The following is a 21345-nucleotide window of genomic DNA, read 5'->3' on the forward strand; positions in this document are numbered from 1 at the left end:
TGACCATTATGGCTTTAGAAAGATCAGAAGATAAAAAAGGATCCTGTTCTGGTAATGAAAAATGAGGACATAACAAAACAAGACTATCCGGTCAGGTAAGGCTTACAGTCAGTGTTGTTAGGAGCACAGCAAGAAAACAAAACAAGGTGCTGCAAATTAAGCATCGAAAAAAGCGTAGAGTGCATTTACCAGTATTTCCTGGGAAAACGAGTAATATTAGGAAGTTAAAGATGTTAATTCCTGTTCAGAAATTTGTGCAACATAAATATAAATCAGAAAGCAATGAGCGTAGGCTTTCTAAAGATAGCTGTTGATAAAGCATGTTAAAGAGGTGTTTTGAACTACTTCAATGTATACAGATAAAAGTAGACAAGGTTCTTTGGGTAAATTTGATGTCTTTTATTAGACCAAGTTGGTCTTATAGAAGATATCCTATTTACCTAAAGAACTTTGTCTTGCCTATGTCCTTAGACCAACACGGCTATCACCTATGCCCTGTACAGATACAAGTAGTAGAGAATAGTATATTATAAGGTGCTAAAGACAAATAAGTATAGCGAACAAGTTGTTTAAAAAAATCCACATATTGACCTGTAGAAATTAATAGTGGTGGAAACATTAGCCTGACAATTACTTTCTAATTTTGACTTCCAAACCTACTAACATACATGTACAAATATTAATATTAAAAATAATTAAACTTCTAGAAGTTCATAACAAGCAGCAGGGAATTACTTAAAAAATCTTGCCAAAGTGTTTTTTTGATAGTTATAGAATTAGTGGAAGGAGAGATATTTTGAGATTTTGTAAAGCAATCTACCATATCTTACTGATTAAGTAGTGCATGAAATTCTACTTGCAAAATGTATTCTAATTAATGCAGATACAAGTATCCTTATGGGAATTGGAAGCTGGGCAGCCGATTATAGAAAAAGGATGATAAAAAAAATAAATAAATCTTGCCCGGGGTCAGGGATGTAAATATCACTTTAAAAATTGTTTAACCTCTTCTAATTATATTGGTTAAATGGTTAACTAATAACACATGCCTAATCCTGGCTAGAGGGTCGTCACAGGGCACTAAGGTGTGCCTGCTCCTTTAAGGGCAGAAACTGCTTAGAGAGAGGGCCCTAGGGGCCAGGCAGAAACCCCACAGGTATAGGGTACCCTGGCAGCAGCCTAATGAGGGAATTAGCCTGTACCAGCCCCTGGTCAGCTGACCAGAAAAAGGCAGGGCCCTGGGATCATAAGCCCCATGGCTGGGGCTCGAGGCAGTCAGTTTTCTGGGAGCTCCCAGGGGAAGGAGCCCTCATAGAGAAAGCTACTTGGAGATGCTTGACTGGCTGTTCTGCTGCTGGTAGAATTAAGGGGCTATAGGAGCTAATAAGTACTTATGAGTAGAAGGTACATTATAGTGAGAGAAGCTTGCCTTCTTAAAAGGGATAGAGTGTGTACCCCAGGGTTATTGTTGTGTTGAAGGCCCTGGTGTCAAGGGTGCAGCAATGGGGTGAGGAGACCCTAGTGCCAGAGGGCGTAGTTACTGAGGCTAAGGGTCCAATGACAACAAGAGGCCAAACTAAACTGAGGCCTCATCACTAGAAACAACATCTAAATACCATCTGTGTGGCATGGGGTGTGATAAAGGGGTGGTTTTGGAGCCACAAGTTTAGTCCATAAGGCTCGGGGTGTCTTGCAGGCACCTGCTTAGCAATCCCTGCCAGACAACAGCCCACTGAAGCCACAGGTGGTAGCAGTGGGTGAGAGGCTTTTCCAGCCTATTGCCTGCCCCAGGGGCTACAATTAACTAGCCTGTTACCTTCCACCAGCTGGTTTCCCAGCACCTGTAAATGAGCGGCTAATTGCTTAATAGACAAATGAATAGGCTGCCCACTGTTTTCCATTTTAACCTTCTAAGTCAGGGGTCAGCAACCCCTGGAATGTGTGCTGAGCATGGCACCCAAGGCTATTTTGCTTGACAGACTACTGCCAGGCTGAGCTCTAAGCAGCTGCCACAGAGCCCAGGCTGCTCCCAGCTAGTGACTGGGAGGCTGCAAGCCCTGCTGCAAGCAGACTGGGTTTCTTTTGCCACCTGCACCCCAGGGGTAAACAGCTGTTTCGGGCTCTGGCATGTTGGCACTCTGGCACCTTCCAAGGTACACATTGTTTTTTCAGCACTCTGGCCAAAAAATGTTGCCTACCCCTGTTATAAGTTATAGATTTCATAGACATTAGGGCTGGAAGGGACCTTGGAAGATCATCAAGTCCAGCCCCCGCCTCGGAAGGGCAGGAAGTCAGCTGGGGTCATAGGATCCCAGCAAGATAAGCATCCAGTTATGGGTACTAGTGGTCCCCCCCACCTTGTCTCTCCCCTTCTTCTCCTTGCTTTAGCTGCTTTCCTGCTCCTGATGCACCACACTGCTTCCCTTCTCCACCAGCCTTCACTCTGCACTGAATGTTAATTGGTAATGCATTACTAGTATGAATACACTTATCATTTAAATGTTTGGCCATTCACATCCCTAGTAAGGATGTAAATATTTTTTAAAAAAATATTAGTTTAACCTCCTCCAATTATATCGGTTAAACCATTTACAAATAGCACAGTAGCTCGGAGTCATTTGTTGGATGGGGTGGGGGAAGCAAGCCCACCTAGACAACACAATCCACTAAAGCCCTCCTGGGAGAGAGGGAGCACCTGTGAATGAGCAGCTAATAGCTTAATTGATTAGTCATTAGGCTACATCCTGTTTTCCTCTTAGGCTATGGATACTTGAGGTGCACCAATACATTAGCCTGATATCGGATGAGTACCAATATAAAAAAATTGACTATTGGAAATAGGCTGGAAAGGGCTGATAATTTGGCTGATAAATGCTTGTGCATGCGCACAGCATGCAGGCAGTGAGGAGCACAGCTTGGAGGGAAGGGGCATGGGGTAGAGGTGGGACAGAGTCGCAGCTCATTGCGGGGGTGGGGCACGGAGCAGCTCCTGCTGCTGTGCGTTGCTCATCCAGCGGCGTGTCCTGCCGCTGCTCCTGCTGTTCAGCCCAAGCCAGCAGCTGCAGCCCACCCTGCACAGATCTCGGGGCACATGCCTTGCTCCCTCCCTTCCCACCCCCTGCCCTCCTAGACAGCAGTGGGAGCTGCTGGATAAGCCACCAGATGAGCAGTGTGCAAGCTCCATCCTGTGCCTGCCACGCCCCCGCTGGGCAGTGCCTACTGCAGCCCCACACCCTCCCTCTCTGCAAAGGGTGTTTTTCACCCCTATGCCCCTTCCCTCGCCCTCCCCTTTCACACAACAAACACAAACTCTGTATCAGAAATCAGATCCATATCAGCCAATAGCCAATTTTTGTAAGGAGGCATATCAGTATGGGCTGCCAAAATGTCTGTCTGTGCACCCATAATGAATACTAGTCCCCCTCCCCTCCCTCCTCCCTTCTTCCCTCTTGCCTGCCCTTCTGACTTCTGCTGGGGCTCAGCTCTTCTTCCACCCTTCCCTGCCATACTGGGCCCTCCCTCCCCAAGCTAAAGGATCACTGGTAAGCTAACCAGTTATCATTATACTTCTCAGTTAAACTTTAACCTTTCACATCTATAATCCCTAGCTAGGGTAAATGTGTAGGGGTTGACAACCCTTTGTGCCTTGCCCTGCTGCTGAAAAAGACTACATTTTTTTAGGGTGCTACAGAGAAGTATAGAACTAGGAATAAGAAAATATTTTGAAATGCTAGTTATCAGGGGAAAAAAATTCTCATAAAATCTGTAAATTGTTTAAATAATCTCCAGAGGGAGGTGCAGAAAGTCTCCAGAGTTAATTCATTCAAAAGGATTCTGACAAAATACTATGCCATATACTCTGTGAAGTAGTCTGCTAGTTATTGTTTTCCAGTTACCTAGATTAATTTTAAATTGATTTTTGTTATATAAAAACAGAGCCCCTAGTATAGGCACGTTTAAATTAGATAATGTATTTATGTGCACAGAATTATTTCTGTTCAGATTATAATTCTGTAATATAAGTTTTAGTTAATTGTAATATAACTTTTTTCTTATAGTATAGCCCTGTGTGGTGTGTGATAGGTCTTTTTTTTTTTTATCTAGTTGCTTCTTTTCTGATTTAAATAGGCTTTGCATTTGAGATGTACAGGAATTCTTAGAGCACTAGTATCCCTGTTGTTTGCTGAGGGGAAAACCATCTCTGATTCATGAATTTAAAAAAATGGGGGAGGAAAATAAAATTAAAAAAAAAAAATCTCTTCCACTGTTACTTCTATCATTTTAGATTTCACTATGTTTTAATAAATGATTTACAGGCAGAGTAGCTTTTGTCAGAACAAAGAAAAAAAAATGAAAAACTTAAAATAAGTAGTCATCACAAATATCTGCCTTAGTGAAACTATTATAAGGAATACACTTACATGTTTGCATTTGGTTTAATTTAGCTGTCCACAGGCTGTCTCTTCCTGCTTCCAATTTACTGCTATTATGTATATTTTATGTTTTGCTTTCTTTTTATTTGGTCTGACAATTAGTAAATGGTATATTTTACTTACTGCATTATAGCATAATACATGCCTTTCCCAGACCGTCTTAAAATTGTCATAAAATGAGTTGTAAGAACATTAATATCACTTATCATGGGGAAGGAGGGCTCCTATAATGGATTTACTATATCAGTGTAATTAAACTAAGCATTTCTAAATTCATTGTGGTTATATCATACCTGGAAACTTGGATGTAAAATAAAATGTATTTATAATATTTGAATTCTGCTAATAGTTTATTTACTGAATCAGAAGGGTAACTCTGTGGCGGAATGCCAGGCACCGCTTAGGAGAGCTGCGGGCTTTGCAGAGCTGCGCGAGCGCGCAGCTTGTGGGGCGGGATTGGGGTAGCTTTATAGCCGCCCTCGAGGTTCGCCGAGTTGGCACAAGTAGACAACTTGGAGTAAGTTGTTAGTGTTCCTTAATCTATAGGGTGTCCGTTGGTTCACGAGGTTCCAGAGCCAGCCCTTGCTCTCCAACAGTGGAACGAGTCCAAAGCTAGGTGCGGCTGCCGGCTCCGTAGTCCCAGAACTGGTCAACGGCTCATGAATGGGATATACAGTACAAAACTGTAACACGGTGAATCGTTGTCAGTTGTCGGATTTTCGAGGCCTTTGTCTTCGCTGGGGTACACCCAGGTGGGGAGGCTAGGAACCGGTCTGTAGGATGATCAGGCCTACAGAGTTTTCCGGTCGTCGTCTCTGCTGCTTCCTGCTTTTTTACCTCTTTTATAGATGTTCATTGGACTGCCTCTATGACACTAACTATGATATAAGCTAAACATACAGAGAGAGGATAATTTTCTTTTACATAATAGTTACTAGGCAGATTTTCTGCACAAGTTTCGTTTCTTCAATACTGACACTTTTTAGATAAGTGAAATTTATAGAGTACAGGTGTGAGGCCTACTGCCAGCAGAATATAGTACCAGGCACTTGTTTAGACTAACAGTAAAAATTGCAAGGCAGCAAAAAGTGGTACCAGGCACTTGCTTTGGTTAACAGCAAAGGCCTCAAGGTTACATAAATATGAGAGTGCCACACGGCAGTTACACAGAAAAGAAAAGAAATATAATATAAAATTGAAATAATATAAAACAGTTACATGCTTAATAATATAGAACAGTTACAAACTCTAGAAGAGCTCTCCACAAAAGCCCTTGCCTTTGGAATACAGGCAACACCCCCTTAACGCTGTTTCACTTAGTGCTATTTCGCTATAATGCTCATTTGAAATTGATACCTGATTTCACTTAACACTCAGCAAGTGTTAACACTCGCAGTCACCATTTTGGGTCATTAAAAACAATTGAGGTTCCCATCTTGGGTCATCAGATACTTCTGGTTTTGCTTAACACTCAGTTTTTTAAACCAATTAAGAGAGCTAAGAAGGGGTTGCCTGTATTTGCCTTGCTGAGGACCAAAATTGTAGATCTTCTAGGCTGTCTGCAAAGCTCATATTTTTTAACAAGAATTTGCAGGGTTGTGGGGGACACGGGCTGTGAAAAGTGGGATATTTCCTATGTGGAAAGCTGCCTGGGTCACATGATGGGCTAAATGAGGTGCATTAGTACAGAAGGAAATAAATGCTGCTCCTTTGCCATTGTTTGGTATACTGCAATTCCTGTGTGGTTCTGCTTTTGTCAGAGGTCCTCAGGAAGTGTTTTTGGGATGGAATTTCTTTAGACCAAAATGAGAGAGTGCTAAAATAAAACCAAAAATTTCTGCATAAGAATGTGGGACATACCATGTTGCATCAGATGACAGTATTCATAGCCCAGTTTCCTGTCTCTCAATAGCAGAGTGGATGCCAAGGGCAAGAGTATTTAAATGGGGCATATCCAAAGTGATGCATCCTTTGCCTCTCTTCCCCTGCAACTTCCAGCATTCAGAGGTCTAAGAAGGTCCTTACTTTGAGGTTGCACTTCTACCTATCATGTATAATAGCCACTGATGAACCTGGTTAAATTATTGGCCTCCATAATATCCTGTGGCAGAGAGCCCTACAAGTTAATTACATGTGTGAAAAGAAATTCATTTTAACACTGGCTTCTTTACCTGATGATAATTCTTTTCCATGGTTGCCATTTGGAAGATCTTCTTTGTTTCCTCTAATTAATGCTATGTGCATTTTACAGGGGTCTTGTGAAATTTATTAAAAATGGAGCACCAAAAATCAAGCGCCTCAATCTTAGGCCTATATAAGAATTTGGAATTGTAGGGAAAGCCAGAAAGTACTGTCTGGGTGACAGCTGGCTATGCAGCATGCCTGACTCACTAGCCTTTTTCTCTTCAGAGCTGCATCTCCACAATACTTGGTCTAGGAATAAGACCATTCAGGTGAAGAAAAATTGGGAGGGAGAATCCAACCTAATTTCCAGCACCCAGTGGTGATGGCCATAATAAATTCCTTACTATATCTTCAGTGCCAAAATATTCATCATTATTAAGAGTTCACAGTAGTAGTTTCTGATGGCAAGCTCTTATCACCAAGTTGAAGGGATCAGGGGAGTCTGAAGATTCTTGGAGATACCAGGATTGCTGGGATATCTTTTTTAGAAAATAAAAGTTTAAGACTTTGATAACTTTAGCAGTTTTCAACATCAATTGATAGGTTCTTTACTGCATCCTGAATTACTCCCATTTAAGAGATTCAGGCTCTGGAGGGAATGGATGTATTTAAATCAACTGGTCCGGACAATCTCCACCCCAGAGTGCTGCGAGAATTAGCTGAGGTCATTGCGGGACCTCTGGCAAGGCTTTACAAGCGCTCGTGGTGCTCTGGTGTGGTTCCAGAGGACTGGAAAAGGGCCACTGGTTCCCATTTTCAAAAAAGGGAGGAAGGAAGACCCAGGAAACTATAGGCCTGTTAGTCTTACCTCAGTCCTGGGGAAGCTTTTTGAGAGAATTATCCTGGCGCATGTCCACGAGGGGCCAACGAGGGAGGTTATGCTTAGGGGCAACCAACACGGGTTCATTAGAGGCAGGTCCTGTCAGACCAACCTGGTGGCCTTCTATGACCAGGTCACCAAATCCTTAGATGTAGGAGTAGCAGTGGACGTAGTTTTTCTGGACTTTAGGAAGGTCTTCAACACTCTCTCACCCCATTCTCATTAAAAAAAAAAAAAACTGGGGGACTGTGGTGTCGACACCTGCACAGTCAAATGGGTCACTAACTGGCTGGAGGGCCGCACCCAGAGTGGTAGTGGATGGGTCATTTTTGGCCTGGAGGGATGTGGGCAGTGGGGTTCCGCAGGGCTCGCTCCTTGTTCAACATCTTCATCAGTGACTTGGACAAGGGGGTAAAAAGCACCCTGTTCAGATCTGCTGATGACACTAAGATGTGGGGGGAAATGGGTGCGCTAGAAGGGAGGAATAGGCTGCAATTAGATATGGACAGGTTACAGGGGTGGGCAGATGAGAACAGGATGGATTTCAACACTGACAAGTGCAAGGTGATGCACCTGGGGAGGAAGGACCAACAGCATACCTTCAGGCTGCAGAACTCCCTTCTTGTCAATGCAGAGGCAGAAAAGGATCTTGGAGTCATCATTGATGCCAAGATGAACATGGGCCTGCAGTGTGGGGATCCAGTCAGGAAGGCCAACTGCACCTCGTCCTGCATCCACAGATGCATCTCAAGCAGGTCCAATGAGGTGATCCTCCCCCTCTATGTGACACTGGTCAGGCCGCAGCTGGAGTACTGCATCCAGTTTTGAGTGCTGCACTTCAGTAGGGATGTGGACAACATGGAGAGGGTCCAGAGGAGGCCACTCACATGATCAGGGGGCAGCAGGGCAGGCCATATGAGGGGAGGCTCAGGGACCTGAACCTGTTCAACCTCCACAAGAGAAGGCGGAGGGGGGATCTAGTGTCCTGTCAGAGGGGACCAGCAGGCACTGGGGGAATCCCTGTTTCCCCGGGCACTACCAGGAGTGATTAGAAATAGCAATCACAAGCTGGCAGAGGGTAGATTCAGACTAGACATCAGGAGGCGCTACTTCATGGTCAGGGTGGCTAGGATCTGGAACCAACTTCCAAGAGAAGTGGTGGTGGCTCCTCCTCTGGGGGTCTTTAAGAGGAGGCTAGATTTACACCTTGCTGGGGTCGTTTGACCCCAGTACTCTTCCTGCCATGGCAGGGGGTCAGACTCTGATCTGCTCGGGTCCCTTCCGACCCTACTAACAGTGAAACTATGAATGACAGAATCTTGTTAATAAGTCCAGTGTCTTCTCTCGTTAAGTTTTACTATGTATTTGTAGGCTGTACGTACTTTAGAATGTCAGTGAATGCATTTATGGAAACAACCTTCAGCCTACAAAGTGCATCTGCTATCTGGAGGCAGCCTTGGTGTAAATTTGTTTAGTATTTTCTGAAAAGTTAGGTAAGAATTTCTTGTGGTAAAACATATGTTTAATTTGTGTATACGTTTAAAAAAAAACGTGGGGGACGGGTTGCTTTTCCCCTTGCTCCTTCCCTGCCCGGGGTCCTCTCCACCCCTCCTTACCTGAATTTCCAGCAAGGTGCAGCCACATGGTCCCTTCTGGGGCTTCTGACTGGGTGGGGCAGGGCTGGGTGGGCCCTGCTGTTCCTGGAGGCCTCCAGGGCATCCCCTGTATCCTATTGCCCCTGGTTCCTGTCACTTTTGACAGGAACCAAAGACCAATAAATGTTAATTTTTCTAAATTTTTTTAGGGGCCCCGCAGGCTGGCTAGACCCCTGGTCTATAATAAGACAGTAAGTGGACGATCTAAATCTTCACAGACTATGCTGTAACCTGCCTGCCTACATCTGGCCTATGACAACAATATTGCTTTTCAGCCATCATTCTCTCACAACAGAAGAGGCGTTGCTGCAGTAGTTAAGTGTTCATGGAACTAATTTCTGACCTTGATGAGAGTGTAGTTTGTGTTTATTTCTGGAAGTAGTGAAGCACTTACATTCTGCCCCCAAACTGATGTTAGCACTGTCAGTGAATCTGTGTGGTGCTGATGAAAATATGTCCACAGAAACTTCTGTATTTTAAACATTACAACTGGGATCAGCTTTGATTTAAACACAATTATTGTGTCTAAGCAGTATTAAAATAGTGCTTTCTTTATTTCTGTAAGTAGGAAGGGATTATGATCACCCATTCATCTGGTCTGGCCTCTATAACAGGGATTAGTTTAGTTCTCTTCTACTCCTACCCTTCCGGTCCCCTGTGGAAAGGGGGATGCTTTTGAAATGGGAACTGGACTGATGTATCATTTGCAGCTGCCATTTCAGAGCTAGCCACTTTGAGTACCGATCTTATTCTGAGATTCTAATCACAAACCAGTTTTAGCTGTTTGCTTATATATACAATATTACCTTCTTCTTGAAATTGGGTTGCATCATAACAAGGAAGCAGGTGAAGTAAAGTGTATGATTTTATATTCACAGATGCCTTTAGGTGTCTACTGCAGTGCTTTTAAATGTTTTCTATATTAGGCTTCATGGAATTAAGTACATTAATTCTGTACATGAAAATCTTCATCTTTCTGTGTATGAACACACAAAGAGTAACAACTAGCCCCCTTTAAGACATTGAACCCATTAAGTCTTAATTCAGAAGTTCAGAAACAAAATCCAAGCTGCCAACTACTTTCATACAGTGTGAGATAAGGGCTGCTCTTCCTCTTATCTCCCATCCCTGCTGCCTCCACTTTTTGCCTCAGAGTACTTTATTTCTGCAGAGGAAAGATGTGCTATCAGGCGCATATCTAGTTGTCATTTCACCTTCTCTTCCTTCTTGCTGTTTAAATTTTCCATGCTGTGGTGATAGTGATTGAAATGCCTTAATGTCACAGGACTTTGTCCTAAATCGGATCCAAGCTGTAACAGTAGCTTTCTATGTATAGAAATTAAGATTAATTGCATCATATAGATTTGGCATATCTTGTTTGATTCGGGAGACCCAGAGTCAAATTTTGTTTGGATTGCAAGCAAGGCTTTATGAGGGTTTCTTTCTCTCTAGGAACACTAACTTGATTGGCCAGTTTTTACTAATCTATGCCATTTGTAGAAGGAACATTCTTGATCAGTAATAGGTATTTAGGTAAAAAGTTAGAATTTGGACCTTAACCAAGTATACAGCTACAGTGTTGTCACTCATATATGCTTCTTTCATATAGAAGGACAGAAAACTTGTTTTTCCAGTTTTTAGCCAGTCCATATGTTCCCCCACACCCCTGCACAGGCAGTCTCTTTTCTGTCACGTGGGGGGAGACCATGGAGCAGAAAGGGCAAGGGAAGGGGATCATAGTGTCAATCAGGGAGGGTTCAGGGTTTACGTTGTGGCACACCTGCCGAAAGGTCAGCACCCACAGTTGTGGAGCAGGTTGACGGTATGTACAGGAATACTCTTGCTAGGCCAGTCTAGTTAACATGGGTTAACCTTGTCAGTGAAGATACAGCTGTATGGACTTAAGTGCACATTAACAACTTAAGTAAAAACCCAGTATCCTTGGCAGGCTTGTAGAACTCCTGATGAAGTTATTTGCTGCTGTTGTTACCTGTGCTAACTAAAGCAGGACTGTCTCTGCTTTTGCTGCAATCATACCTTCACTTGCAATATAGATGTACCTGTTATGACGCTGCCTCTGTTTACATGGTTAAGACTATTTCAGGAATCTGAGACATGTTTTTAGGTTTTTTATAACTAATACTGAATGGTAGCTGTAATACTGTAAGTATTGCTGATATAGCATGCCTTATTTCTGAAAGGTAGTGTGCTTTATAAACTGAAGTTTATATTAGTTTTATTGAGCACTGACTTAATAGTTGGGTAATGAATACCAATTATATTATGGGTGCACTGATAAAGATTTTCTTGGCTGATACGGATATCAGGCAATACTGATCTGATAACCAACTTACAGGAATGCAGCCAGGCAATGTGGAGAGCAGCGCCCTGTGGGTAAGTTTGTAGAGGGGAAGGGGCATGGAGGGGGGAGGGACAGATCTAGGCCCCCACAGTGATCTTTAATGAGCTTTAGTTCAAGCACCCCTGCCACCATTTTTAAGCACCAGGATGCTGATCCCCTGGACAAGTCACATGCGGCTCTGTCCCACTGGCCTGGGGTCCCAGCCCCTGATCCTGTCCCTACCCCACTCCCTCCCTCACTGGGGGGTGGGCCTCAGTCTGCTCCCCCATGTCCCTTCTCCTCCACAGACTTAGCTGCATGGTACAGACTTAGCTGCAGACTTAGTGTATGCGTGTGGCTGTGCAAATGCACATGGTGTCTGGGAGCCCTGGCCAGAAGGCACATTATATTTTCAGTACATTATCAGCTATACTGGCCCAAAAAGGGCAATTAATGTTAATTTTCCTTTTATCAGTGCGGATCCAATATGGCACTGATATATCAGTGCACCTGTATTCATAATGCCTCTAATTAGCTGGAACGTATTCAAGATAATTATTTTTGGCAAATATAAAAGACTCAACTGCTGAATTATAGGATTGTCAATTTAACATTGCCCTTTTTTGGGGGGGGACTAAATTGCCCAAAGTCTTGCATCTTTTTGAAAACTCATAACAATAATCTAGAGTTTGTTTTTTATTAAATACTGTATTTATTTGTATATTATACTCACCCTTCCCCAAAAATTAGCCTTCAAAAATTGGAATGTGTGGGTTAATGGGGAAGCATGGAAAAATAAAGCAGGAAGATACTGCTGCAAGATGGCTGCTATGGCTAGAGGAGTGAACTATGCTATGCTGTTAACCCTCTCACAGCCACAGCAGCAGGATACTCTGCAGTCAGCATGTAGCCATGACTGGAAAAATCTTTTTTATCTTTTCATTCAGCCTTCTCAGAACAAGGTGCATACCTTATTTGGGGGCATGCCCTATGTGAGAAAATGTAGTGCTAGGGGAGAGCCTGCTTTGAACAAAAAAATTATCTAAAAATAAAAAGGATTAATTTACTAGCTGCTGCTTGTAGTAAAGTGATGTATTTTTTTTTTCTGTTGATGTGCATATGAAGCAGTGAGTGGGAAAACTGGATGCTCTTCTCCTGTTTTTAAAACCATCCTTGATTCTCTTCCTGACCAAATTAAGATGGCTTGATACAATATTTTCCTAAATTATTTTTCTTTCCAAGCATCTACATAATACTTGGTAATACTAGAATAACCTCCTCCTGTGTTTTTCCTACTATGTAACTTAGCAGTCATGTTGCTGTCGCTAAAGTTTTTCATTATTTGGAGTACAAACTTGAACACATTTTCTTTTCTGAAAAATGGAGATCCCAAACAAATGTAAAGATGCACTATCAAATTAATAAAAAGAACACAACATTGTGAAGCCATAGGAAAAGAGGAGCTTGGGTAGGTGCAGTACCTGGATCTACTACTAGCTCTTTAAAAATTGGCAAGATTTTTAAGTTGAGTTTACTAAATTCTTAAATAGATCATATCAAAGACTTAGTCACAAAATGCAAACTTAAGAGAGACATTCATAGTTGGGGGAGCGGGAGAAGAGGAAAGAAATGACTTACCTGTATTTAATTTTGCACTCCACTCTTAAGAAAAATACAATATTCATATTAAGTGAAAGATTGTCAACAGTATTCACCTTCTTATCTGGAAGACTTAATGTAATCTCTTCTTGAGGAATGTATTGCTTCCTTTCACATTTATTTATAAGAACTTAACTCCCACAAAAGGACGATACAACTTTTGTTTTATGTTATTTATTGATTTTAAAAAGTAGAAATATTTTTGTGACATTACAAATCTTATTTTCAAAATTAAAGTTGATACTCAAGATTAATAGGTATAACATTTTTATTAATTTAATACTTTGATTTTTTGATAGATATAATATTTTCATTATTGGATACATTTGACTGGATCAGTTAGTTGAAAAAGCAATGTAAATAAGTGTGTTTATATAAACTCTGAATAGTAACTGTACTGTACTTGCGTCTTATGAATAAAGTGATATTTTAAGCCAGGTAAGAAAGTGAAGTGGATTCTATAATTCATTGAACATCCATCAACTAAGTAGCTTAATAAAGGCTTGTCCACATGAGAAAATTGGGCTTGTTTTAAGATGCAATTTAAATAAGTTCATATAAATCTTTGCAAAAGTCAGTAAGGAAACTTATTTTAGATGAAAGTAGGTATATTTCAGTTCAGTACAGACAGCTTTGAAACAGGTTAAACTAAACCAAGATGAGCTGTTTGAATCAATTTAACTAAAAGGGTTTGAAACCATATTTCAGTTGAACGTATTATAGAAGATTTGCCTGCACAGATGTCTGCAGAATGGTCTTGGGAAGGGAGGAAGGCATGTGAGAGCGCCAAGGCAGGGGTTGTCAACGAGGGAGATGCGTATCCCCGGGACTACTTGGGAAGGCCACCACCCCACGCTGCCACCTCCTAGGAGCAGGGCTGGAGGGGCAGCCACAGCACTCCTCTGCAGGACACACAGGTGCTGCCCAGCCAGCTGGATGCCAAGTGGGGGGGAGCTTGCATATGGTGTCTGCTGCTGCAACCTGCCACCAGGTGGTGCTGCTGCTGCTTTGCATCCAGTCACGTGCGGCCCCCCACATCCAGCCATGTGTGTCGTGAGTAAAACCCCTATTCTTGTGCAAGTGTCAGGATCCATGAATTCCATCTGTTACTTAATAAAATCAGGTCCAAAACTACTTCTCCATTTTTGACAGTTGAGGCTTTTGTAAAAGTTGCTCCTAGTTATTCAGGGTTTAAAACAAGGTTAACACAGCAATTTAAAAATATTAACAAGCTTGCTGTAAATGTAACTTAAACGTTTTGTACTCTTCCGTCAGCTAATGACAGAGGTCTAAAGACAAACGGTAACTTAGCTATTATCATTTAAAACAAAATTAAAAATATAATTTTCTTCATTTTCTACTGGATATATTTAGTTTGTTCCTGATGTACATCAGACATGTTTGCTTAAAAGTTTCCTAATATAGAACCCAGCTATATGCGTATGACTTCATAGATTTCTAGAGTCGAAAGGGACCTGGTAGGTCATTGGGTCTGACCCCCTGCTCCTAGTAGGAAAAAAGCGCTGGGGGTTAAGTAACCCTGCCAGATGCCTGTCTAATCTCCTCTTGAACACCTCCAAGGTAGGGGAAAGCACCACCTCCCTTAGAAGCCCATTCTGTATTTTGGCAACCCCTACCATAAAGAACTTCTTCCTTATGTCCAATCTAAATCTATTCTCCTTCAGTTTGTGGCCATTATTTCTTGTAACCCTGAGGGATGCCCCAGGAAACAGTGTCCCCTATTCCCTGCTGACCCCCTCATGAGTTTGTAGGCAGCCACAAAATCGCCTCTCAGCCTTCTCTTGCGGAGGCTGAAGAGATTCAGGTCCCTCAGTCTGTTTTCATAGGGTCTTACCTGGAGGCCCTCAGCCATACGAGTAGCCCTACTCTGAACCCTCTCAAGGTTATCCACATCCCTCTTGAAGTGCAACACCCAAAACTGGGCGTAGTACTCCATCCACAGCCTCACCAATGCCACATAGAGGGGAGTTATCACTTCCCTAGACCTGCTTGTGATGCACCTGCTGATGGAAGAAAGAATGCGGTTTGCCTTGCATATTACCTTGTCCCACTGGCGGCTCATGTTCGTTTTTGCGTCAACCAGGACTCTGAGATCTCTTTCCATTGTTGGGAGTACCATTCTGAGCACCACCTGTCTATAGGTGTTGGAGATTCTTTCTCCCCAGGTACAGCACCTTGCATTTGTCTTTGTTAAATTGCATCCTATTCTGATCTGCCCACTTCCCCAGTCTGTCAAGATCTGCCTAGATTCGCTCCCTGCCCTCCAGTATGTTTACTGTACCCCATAGTTAAGTGTCATCTGTGAATTTGGACAAGGTGCTTTCAACCCCTTCATCCAGATTGCTGATGAAGATATTAACAGTACTGGTCCAAGGACAGAGCCCTTGGGCTCTTGAGCAGCAGTTTCTCTCCTGTCTGAGCTGAGCTGAGCAGCAGTGGCAGCACCACAATGAAGAAACTGTTCAGCATGGGGCAAAGCAGCCTCTCCCCCTTGCTGCTGCCGGGCAGTTCAGTCAGTCAATTGGAAAATTATTACAATAATCAAGTAAAAATCCACAATAAATATTGAGCAGTATTTTGAAGCAGACCAAAAAGGTGACAAAAAACAAGGAACCTACAAGTGCATCCTGCTGCCCCATGGCGCACAGCACAGCTACTTCCAGCTGCCATCACTGTGGGTCTGAGCCCTGTAGTAGGGCTGCCACCACTGTGGGCCCCAGCAGGTACCAGTGCATGCAGCTTGATCCAGAGCACCCTGCACCATCTCCAAGCTTCCCTGACCAGGCGGAGCAGCTGCATCAGCAGTGGGGCAGAAAGTGTTGCTTGGCATAGGAGAAAGCGTCCCCTTCCCCTCACCCCTGGTGGGCAGTTTTTGGTGCAGCCACCCAGAACCCACACTGCACCAGACTTCCCTGAGGCTGCTTGCTGCTGCAGCACAAGGCAGCCCAGAGGTAGTTGTGACAGAGCTGAAGGCACCGGCTGCAGCAAGAACTGCTCAGCAGCAGCAAGGGGGAGAGGCTGCTTTGCCCCATGCCAAGCAACAGTTTCTTTGTGGTGCCACTGCTGCTGCTGCTCAGTTCAGACAGGAGAGAAACTACTGCTTAGCACAGGGTAAAAGCAGCCTCTCTCCGTTGCTGGCGCATCCTGATGCAGCCACCCAGAGCCCACGTGGGTCTGCCCTGGCTCTGTTCTGTGCTGCCACTGCTACCCCATGGGGCAGCCCAGAGGTGACAGTAGCGTGGAGACACAGGGCGGCCCTGCGCAGGCTACACCTGGAAATTCCAGTGAGGCGGAAGAGCCACTTTTGTGATGCACAGAGCAGCAGTTTCTGTGCTGCTGCTGCTGCTTAGCCCAGATGGGCGAGCTGGGAGCTGGCACAGGGCACGTGGGGTCAGGGCTGTGTGTGCTGGTCCCCACCACTACCACAAGGCTGGGGACAATAGCAACGGCAGTCCAGCTGCAGAGCCACCCCAGCCCTTCTGCATGCCCAAGGGATGGTAGGATGCACCACAGCCAGGCAGCACCATAGCTGAGTGGGACTAAGGGACTTGCAGCAGGCTGGATGAAGCCCCTCCATGGGCTGGATCGGCCCACCCATGATTTAGATCATTTTGTAGGGCAGTGGTTCTCAACCTCTTTTTGTACCAGAACCCATTTGTAAATGTTGGCCAGGCCAAACCAAGTGCCCCTCACTCCTGAACTGTTGCCCCCTGCCCCCAGATCCCAGCCCCCCTGTGTGGGGGGCATGGGGGCGCCCAAAGCACTCCCTTGAGGTTGGAACTCTGCCAGCCTGCAAGGGAAAAGCCAGTTTCCCATGTTTTTCTCCTTTTAAAGGAGAATCTACTTTTAAAGTTGGTTTGCGACCCTTTCATATATTCTTGTGACCCACTTTTGCGTGACAGCCTACGGGGCTGAGAAACACTAATGTATGGAGTCTTGACTTTTCCATTTTTCTTTTATTTGTATAAAGAATGATGTATTGGTTGATGGTAGTGATTTTATTTACTTGTAAAACATACCATATTTTGTTGCATGTAACATACTCTGGAATATAACATGCACCTTGTTCTTAAAAGGCACAATTAATTCTAAAAAAAATCTTTCCTGGTAGTTGTAGATATTAGCAGCATCAGCAGCCAGGAAGCAGATCCTGCCCATTGTTCTGCTCACTGTCAGTCTTGTGTAGATTTTACTTTCACTTTTGTCTGTAACTGGCAGAAACTTGTTACATATAAGGTGCACAGCAATTTCCAATAGCTGTTGCTTGGAAAAAATGTATGTTGTACCCAGAAAAATACAGTAGCTTCATAACTCAGTAGAACTTGTACATTAAATTTGATACATCTTTTTCTACCTGTCTTTTTCATTTTAGTAATTATGAGCATATCTGCTTCTCACCAAAGTACCTGGTTAGTGTGTTAGAAAATAATGAATGATACATTGCCTCTTCACTAGATAATTAACTTTGATCTTGATCAGATGGTTACAAATCTTTTGCACCTAGTAGCATAGCTGCTTTGACTTCCCATAGGATCAACCCCTTAATATAGTATGTTACCTGTTGGGCCATTTTTTATGCAACTTCATCTCAGAAGTTAGATGTTTTCCCCTGATTGTTTCTTTATGTGAAAAAGCATGCAAGCTGTAACTCAAACCTTTTTTCCCTCCTAGTCTTATGTATTCAGTAACTGAGGGGTTTTTTTTTCTTATTTAAATATTTTAAGAGATTGTAATAAAATGACATTTTTAAACCAAAAATTAAGTAGGATTATTTTGGGGGGAAACATAAATAATAGTAAAAAAAAAAAATTAGACTAGATTTTTTCCTGGCCAAAAATAATCTTTTGTGAACTCCACCCCCACAAAAGGGGGGAGGTGGGGGGGCATTTGAATCTGCCTTCACAGCAGGTAGGAGAACGGACTGATATATAACAGTCCTTGATTTCATTTTTAATAATAAATTAGTGGATCTATAATCACATGAAATACACCAACAAAATACATTTCTAGAAAGAGTTTTAAATACTGATTCTGCAAATATTTACATGTGTGCAGCTGCATGGTATTCACGCGTGTAAGTGTTTACAGGGCTGGGACCATGTTTGTGCTGTAGCTGCTAGAATTTTTTTCTGTGAAAAGCTCTTACAAATACTGTGAATAAGTACATTTTTCATGTCTTCTTTAGCAAACTATGATTTAATCCTGAGATGCATTTTAGTTTTAAAGTTGTATATATTATGAGCTTCTATATTATAGCTGTGCTTTCAAACATAAGATATTATTACATTTAATATTAGCAAGGGTCCTGGGTTTTTTTCTCTGATTAAAAATAGTAGATTCTCTGATTAAAATGCTCCAAATCCATGTTTTTCTGTAATTAAAATTAAATACCACTATATACATAGGTATCAGTTAAACACACTGTTTTATTGATATATTTACAATGTTAAAGCAATTTGGAAGCCTACCAGTGCCTCAGTCACTATAATAAAATAAATTCTAAGTGCCTATAAATTGTGGCATTTGATTTTGGGTTTTTTATCATGGAAAATAAGAGTACTGCTTGCCCCTATGGCTCACCAGGACATGGGTCCAGCTTCAGCTGTCCCCCTCACTACTTTGTGGTGCTGAGCAGCCATGATATACCAGTGCCCTGTCCATGCCATTGCCCCTTGACTCGCGATCCACAGCCCTCTTTCCCCCACCCCCCACCAGAGGGAGGCCCCCAGGTGCCAAGATTATGGGACCAGGAACCTGGGTCTGCAGCCCTCTGCCCAACCAGCAGCAGTGAGGGGCACAACTCTGCACCACCACCCCCTCTGCTGCCAAGCAGGCAAGGGGTGCTTTGCCATGGCGGTACGGGGCTAACGGTGACAGCACCAAGCTTCCCCACCCCGCTCTGTACTGCTGTGCTGGGCCACAGAGGCCCCTGGGGAATGATAGCAAGGCAGGGAGCCCTAAGCCCACCGCATGCATCCTGCCCCTACCCTGCACACATCTGGGGAGTATATCCCCCTGACAGGCCTCTCACTCTCCCCACCCCCCGCAGGAGTGAACACAGCAGCAGGGAGCCACCCTCCTAGATGAGCTTCCTGCAGGGAGTGGGGCTTGGGGCTGCTGCTGGGAAGCAGCCTCTGTGACGGCGAGGCTGGTGGATGGGAGGGTGGCTTAGGGCCCTAGGCATGTGCCTAGTTTGCCTGTGTGTTAATGCAGCCCTGCTTTCCAGGGTGTAAAAAGCCTGGGTAGTGTATATGTAGACACTGAACTATTCACATATCAGTGTCTCTCTTTCAGCTTTGTTGTTTTAATCCAGAGGAAAAGCAGGTGTCAGTACATTTGGAAACAGCTTGGCTGCAGGAGGTGTCAGAGCAAGGAGATCATCTATTTGTCTGTCTCCTTGAGACTCTGCTCCTAGACTGGCTGCCGACAGGGTAGACTGGGCTCTTTAAACCTCATCATGGAGTGGACAAAATGGGACAAGCAAATCATTTTTGATATTCTTCACTGGATTCTAATTTATTCTTATCTTTGAGGTGAGGGACCCAAAACTAGATGCAGTACTCGAAGTGAGACATCACCACTGCCAAATAGTGGAATAATCACTTCCTTTGTTAAGTGACGCTTGTTAATACAGCCCAATATGTTAGGCCTTTTTTTGCAAACCAGAGCACACTGTTGGTTAATATTCAGTTTGTGGTACATTAATACTTCCAAGTCCTTTTCTAAAGTTCTGTAGACTTATCAGTCTTTTCCACTTTGTCAAATTTAATCTGATTGATTGGCTTTGTTGACTGTTCCTCCAGCCAGTCCATATCATTCTGGGTACTAGTTCTACCCTCCAAAAAGTCTGTACTTTGTGTCGTCTGCACTATTAGCACACATCTTGGTTTGCTCTGCAGACTCGTTTCATCTGCCTGGCAACAGAGGGCAGCCCTGATTTGGCTAATCCAAACTGCCCATTTTGGTAGTTTGGCTAACCCAAACCACCCAGCCTGTGTTGTCAGTATATACAGACATTCACTTTCCCGGGAGAAACTGCCCTGAAAGTGATTTAACCCTGGTTGTTCTCAGGTTATTTTTCTCTTGAAGTGACCATTATTACTTTGGGAGAAAATGCCTGAATATCTGTACACTTGTGATTTCTCCTGGGAAAGCAGGGACTCCCCCAGGAGAAACTGAATGTCTGTAAGTAGTCAAAATGTAATGGTGTAAATAGGGGGTGGGCTGAATCCAGCCCACCAGGTGATTTCATCCGGCTTGTGGGTGGCTTCCCACCAATTCTACCTGGTTCAGCCCATGGCTGATCCTGCTGCCCTCCTCATGGGCCCGAGCTTTGCCTACTCCCAATAATAGTGTGCTGCACTCCCACCCCTGTGTATGGGAGGGCTCTCACTCCAGCTTCCAAATAGACCTATTGTTGCCACTGCCACAGCCGCCCAGGGATGCTCAGCTCCCCCAACCTCCGGCAACTCTTCCTTGTGTCCCTGCTGCAGCACTCCAGGCAGTAGGTAGGGAAAGTGGGGCAGGCAAGGGAAACTGCAGCTGGTTGGCAGCATGGAGGGAAGGTGGAAACATGCCTGAATGCTGTGTGCCCCCCAGCAGCTGGGCCAGCTGCAGCACTGTCAGTGGTGGGAGCATGGCAGTAGTAAGTGAGGAGTTCCTGCTTTCATCCCTTCCTGCTTCCTGCCTCCCCCCGCAGCAGCACGTGATACCCAGGAGCTACACATGAGTCACTGGGAGCCCCGTGCGATGAAGCTGGGCCAGAACTGGCTGGAACTGTGCTGAGGGGCTCCATGTGTGTGGCTCATGATCACACTGAGAGCCTGCTGCTGCTGCCAGTGGCAGTTCACTGGGGGTGCCATGCACACCACACCATACCCTCACACTCCCTCCCTCTCCCCCAGCACACTCCACCAACCACATCCCACAGACACTATACAAGAGTAATACTTTATTTTGAGCTATTATGCAATACTCTCTCTATATGTACACAACACAAACACACACAGGTTAGGACAAAAATATTTTTTTGAAATAAAATTAAAATATTATAGTAGCTATTTGACTTTTAATGTACGGTTTTGTTTTTTTCCAGTTCCAAGATGACAACACCCCTCCCCCAAAGGAGTACTTCCTCCTCCCTCCCAAAGAGGGAGGGACTTTTGTTAGCAAAGGGCAGTGATTAGGGCACTGGACCTCTGGCCCCAAGATGGCAACCAGGGGTGTAGCCCT

At 43.9% G+C, this 21345-nt stretch overlaps 1 protein-coding gene across 1 annotated transcript in view; it reads left to right on the forward strand.

Annotated features, from left to right (window-relative positions):
* Positions 1 to 21345, forward strand: part of ITCH (itchy E3 ubiquitin protein ligase) — a 136930-nt gene that overhangs the window by 18492 nt on the left and 97093 nt on the right. The window lies entirely within an intron of this gene.

Source organism: Crocodylus siamensis, chromosome 10, assembly GCF_052110815.1.
Source record: "Crocodylus siamensis isolate JL-2025a chromosome 10, ASM5211081v1, whole genome shotgun sequence".
In the NCBI taxonomy this organism is placed as follows: domain Eukaryota; kingdom Metazoa; phylum Chordata; order Crocodylia; family Crocodylidae; genus Crocodylus; species Crocodylus siamensis.